This window comes from Dendrobates tinctorius, unplaced genomic scaffold, assembly GCF_039654945.1.
Source record: "Dendrobates tinctorius isolate UK_male_01 unplaced genomic scaffold, ASM3965494v1 ptg000258l, whole genome shotgun sequence".
In the NCBI taxonomy this organism is placed as follows: Eukaryota; Metazoa; Chordata; class Amphibia; order Anura; family Dendrobatidae; genus Dendrobates; species Dendrobates tinctorius.
Genome location: NW_027361925.1, coordinates 5,610,398 through 5,615,837, shown reverse-complemented (window position 1 = coordinate 5,615,837; position 5,440 = coordinate 5,610,398). Strand labels below are relative to the sequence as shown.

Sequence of the window (5,440 nt, the reverse complement as noted above, 5' to 3'; positions counted from 1 at the left end):
TAATGCAGACCCCATATAGTCTAATGCAGACATGAAGTTAAAGACAATAAAACAAAGAAAGGGATCACTTACCTGACAACACCGCATTTATCACACGGATGAAACAAAGCAATAGTATTAATACAAAATGCACTGAAGCTGTTCATGGCTAACATGTTTATTTACACGCTATTATGACATTCATCCATATTTTAACAAATTTTTAAAAACAAATAACTTTTGTAATTTAAGTCAAGGTAAAATTCCCTACTATTTACTATGTATCGTAACTAAAGCCCCCATCACAAGTTTTGTGACGCAACAGCGATCTCACCAGCGAGATCACTGTGTGTGACACTTAACAGTGACCGGCCCCCCTGCCGGGTATCACTGATAGTCCTGGAAAGGCCAGGACATTTTTTTTGACTGCTGGTCTCCCGCTAGCCAGCACTCATCGCTGCGAGTGGCAAGCGGGAGACCAGTGATCAGCAAGCTGGCGCTGGTAACTAAGGTACACATCGGGTTTCTAAGCAGCGCTTAGAAACCCGATGTGTACCTTTAGTTACCAGCGCGCTGGTGCAGGGAGGTAACTAAGGTACACAGTGGGTAACTAAGCGACGTGCGTCGCTTGTTACCCTCGTGTCGCTGGTGAAGCTGCCTGTTTGGCAGCTCACCAGCGATCATGTAGCGACACACCAGCGATCCTGACAAGGTCATATCGTTGTCTGGATCGCTGGTGCGTTGACGGGGCCCTTAGAGTTCTGTTCATAATACTCACTTCCTGTGACAGAGCACAATGCAGAGACACAGAACAATGAGGGGCGACGCAGAGCACAATGCGAGGCGACGCAGAGCACAATGCGAGGCGACGCAGAGCACAATGCGAGGCGACGCAGAGCACAATGCGAGGCGACGCAGAGCACAATGCGAGGCGACGCAGAGCACAATGCGGGGCGACGCAGAGCACAATGCGGGGCGACGCAGAGCACAATGCGGGGCGACGCAGAGCACAATGCGGGGCGACGCAGAGCACAATGCGGGGCGACGCAGAGCACAATGCGGGGCGACGCAGAGCACAATGCGGGGCGACGCAGAGCACAATGCGGGGCGACGCAGAGCACAATGCGGGGCGACGCAGAGCACAATGCAGACCCCCACAGAGTACAAGGCACAGCCCCCTAGAGTACAATCCAAATCTGTTAAATATTAAATCGGTTGTTAATTTATGTTGAATGGACAGCTGGTATGTAACTTAATCATCATGTGTGACTTCAAAAGAAGCTACGTGCTGGAGACAGACGCCTTTTCCATTCAGAGTCCAGAGTTCCAGGAAAGAAGGATACAAGCTTAGCTATGAACAAATGGACAATCTCTTTATAATCATTTAACCTATTTTTATGTTTTTCTGTAATCTTTTCTTTGATGGAAGAATCCAAATAAACCACTACATTTTTTTTTTTTTATAAGAACATTGTCATATTTTAGAGTATCACATCTGGTAACAAGTCATGGTATACAAGAATATGTAAATTTAACAAGATCCCATATGGTATAATATAGAACCCTACATAGTGTAATGCAGATCACACAGTATAATGCAGACCCCCGCATAGTGTAATGCAGACATGAAGTTAAAGACAATAAAATAAAACAAAGGGATCACTTACCTGATAACACATTTTTCATACGGATGAAACAAGGCCATAGTAAAAACAGACAAACTGTTAATGGTTATCATTTTTATTTACAGTCTAACATACAGATGTATTTTAATGTGCAATATTGAACAAAAAAGATGCGGCAATCACCATTTCAAATGAATGTGAAGAATTCCTTTATTACATACTTTGGAATTAGAACTAAACGATGATGTGGAGGTTACAGAGGCATGCAGAGAGGCAGAGTGGATGACGACCGTTTCTCTTAACGTCTTAACGCTTCAACATGTCCAGATATATTTTTATAAATCTTTAAAAACAAAAAACTAATGTAAATTTAAGTCAAGGTAAACTTCCATACTATTCACTATGTACTGTAACTTAGGGTTTTATTTACATTACCCATTTCCTGTGACAAAGAGTACAATGCGAGGCGATAAGCACAGCGCAACACGGACCCCAAATTATTAAAACGAGGCGCGACAGGGTGCAATGCGGCGCGACAGACTACACATTATAATGCAGAACCCCACACATAGCATAATGCAGGAGCTCACATATAGCATAATTCTGACCCCACATAGAATACATATAGTCTAGTGCAGACCCCCACGTAGCATAGTGCAGACCCCCACGTAGCATAGTGCAGACCCCCACGTAGCATAGTGCAGACCCCCACGTAGCATAGTGCAGACCCCCACGTAGCATAGTGCAGACCCCCACGTAGCATAGTGCAGACCCCCACGTAGCATAGTGCAGACCCCCACGTAGCATAGTGCAGACCCCCACGTAATACAATGAAGACCCCACATAGTATAACGCAGACCCCATATAGTATAACAGTTAATGCTGTCCTTATATTGCATAAAGCAGACCCCCACATAGCATAATGAAGACCACATACAGTATAATACAGAACCCCGTATTGCATAATGCATACACCAAATAGTCTAATGCAGAACCCTAAATAGCATAATACAGACCTCATATATGTGTGTGTATATATATATATATATATATATATATATATATATACACACACACACACAAGCCCAGCTACATGTTAAATGCTAGGGAATAGAGCACCAATCGTGAGCCCCCATATAGAACAGCACCAACTCCAAAAAGCATGGAAACTAAGGAGGAACTGGAGTATCATGTGATAAATAGGTAATCAGTGTAAATTTTATTAATCAAAAAAGTGCAAATAAAATACAATCACAGACTTCAAGACCATACAGATAGATGGTGATCACCCATTAGTAGCCAAAGGATCAAATATTCATTAAATGCCAATACAGAGCCATAGTTAAAGCCTCAATACCATCCCAGATAAACACTGTGTAATATAAATAAATGTATATGCAGGAAGAGGCTTACCAAATGGATGTAGGGCAGTATACTGGTGACCCAAACAGGCTGAGGGGTGCCATGCACACGAGGATAGGAGGGGGGCAGCACATATACCAATAAAAATGCTCGCCCCCCCGGCGTAGAATGGGTTCATAGCTACTATAGTATAATGCTGAACCACATTTAGTATAATACATATAGTATAAAGTGGATCCCATATAGCATAATAGACTCACACATAGTATGAAGCAGACCATACATAGTATAAAGCAATCCCACACATAGCATAATGAAGACCTCCCCCATATAATATAATGCAAATTACACATAGCATAATGCATACCAGGAAAAGGGGGGTGAGAGGACCATGCATACCAGGATAGGGGGGGTGAGAGGACCATGCATAACAGGATAGGGGGGGGTGAGAGGACAATGCATAACAGGATAGGGGGGGTGAGAGGACAATGCATAACAGGATAGGGGGGGTGAGAGGACCATGCATACCAGGATAGGAGGGGGGCAGCACATACCAGGATGGGAGACCATATACCAATAAAAATGCTCGCCACCCGGGCGTAGAACGGGTTCATAGCTAGTATAGTATAATGCAGAACCACATTTAGTATACTACATATAGTATAATGCAGAGCCCCCATATAGAGTATTTCATATAGTATAATGCAGAGCCCCATTTAGTATAATAAAGACCTCCAAGTATAAAGCAAACCCCTTATAGTATAATGCGGATCCAATATAACATAATACTCACACATAGTATAAAGCAGACCATACATAGTATAATGCAATCCCCCCACATAGCATAATGAAGGACCCCCCATATAATATAATGCAGATTACACATAACAATGCATACCAGAAAAAGGGGGGGGGGGTGAGAGGACCATGCATACCAGGATGGGGGGGGGGGGAGGCGAGAGGACTATGCATACCAGGATAGGGGGGGCCCCAGAGGACCATGAATACCAGGATAGGGGGGTGAGAGGACCATGCATACCAGGATAGGGGGGTGAGAGGACCATGCATACCAGGATAGGGGGGGGTGAGAGGACCATGCATACCAGGATAGGGGGGGTGAGAGGACCATGCATACCAGGATAGGGGGGTGAGAGGACCATGCGTACCAGGAGGAATAGGGTGCCATGCTTACCAGGTTTGGGGGGGTGCGGGTACCATGCATACCAGGATAGGGATGAGGGCAGCACATACCAGGATGGGAGACCATATACCAATAAAAATGACCATACTTACCAGGATGGGGGGGGGGTGAGATGACCATACTTACCAGGATGGGGGGGGGGTGATATGACCATACTTACCAGGATGGGGGGGGGGGGTGATATGACCATACTTACCAGGATGGGGGGGGGGGGGTGAGGGAACCATACTTACCAGGATAGGGGGGGGGGGTGAGGGGACCATACTTACCAGGATAGGGGGGGGGGTGTGAGGGGACCATACTTACCAGGATAGGGATGAGGGCAGCACATACCAGGATGGGAGACCATATACCAATAAAAATGACCATACTTACCAGGATGGGGGGGGGGGGGGGGTGAGATGACCATACTTACCAGGATGGGGGGGGGTGAGGGAACCATACTTACCAGGATAGGGTGGGGGGGTGAGGGGACCATACTTACCAGGATAGGGATGAGGGCAGCACATACAAGGATGGGAGACCATATACCAATAAAAATGCTCGCCACCCGGGCATAGAATGGGTTCATAGCTAGTATAGTATAATGCAGAACCACGTTTAGTATAATACATATAGTATGAAGTCCTACAAGTATAAAGCAAACCCCTTATAGTATGATGCGGATCCCATACAGCATAATAGACTCACACATAGTATAAAGCAGACCATACATAGTATAATGCAGGCTGGAGTCTCCCTGACATGCCACTGGCTGGGGGGACCGTGAGTTAGTGAGGGCCCTACACAAAAGCCTAGTTTACTGCCTCAGTCATTGGATTGAAACAAATAATTACCTGTTGGCGCGCTACCGCGCGTGTTCACGCGCCGTTGGGTCAGGCATGACAATGCACGTGGCAAGTATTTAAAAAGCGCGGGAACGCCAGCACCGGAAGTGCGTCATCGCCAGTGGCGTGTCACGCGGGTGGTTCTCCAGTTGTCATGGTCGCGATGAGGTGCGGGCGCATGCGCATTAGCAGCAGTTGCCATCTGTGTATAAAGTGCCGTCGTCATGGCAGCGGTCGGACGCCCGCGCATGCGTGGTTGGAACTGCCTTGGAAGGCTGTAGCGGTGTCTGTTGGGATGGAAAGAAACGTAGGATAAAGAAGAGAATTGTGGGTGGAACAATCATAGTCTTACTCGAATGTATGGCAGGTGTCTACGTCTGATCAAATTTGTGCCTAAAGTGTCAACACTTGTGTGAACCTGGATGTCACAGGGTACAGTAGTATAG

At 46.1% G+C, this 5,440-nt stretch overlaps 1 long non-coding RNA gene across 1 annotated transcript; it reads right to left on the bottom strand.

The window, feature by feature from the left end:
• Positions 1–1,783: 1,783 nt before the first annotated feature.
• LOC141069343 (uncharacterized) lies at positions 1,784–5,151 on the bottom strand. The gene is made up of 2 exons (XR_012226543.1): positions 5,004–5,151; positions 1,784–1,947 (listed from the first exon to the last, which is right to left on the bottom strand). It is a non-coding gene; the product is annotated as an uncharacterized lncRNA (long non-coding RNA).
• Between the last annotated feature and the right edge of the window lie 289 nt (positions 5,152–5,440).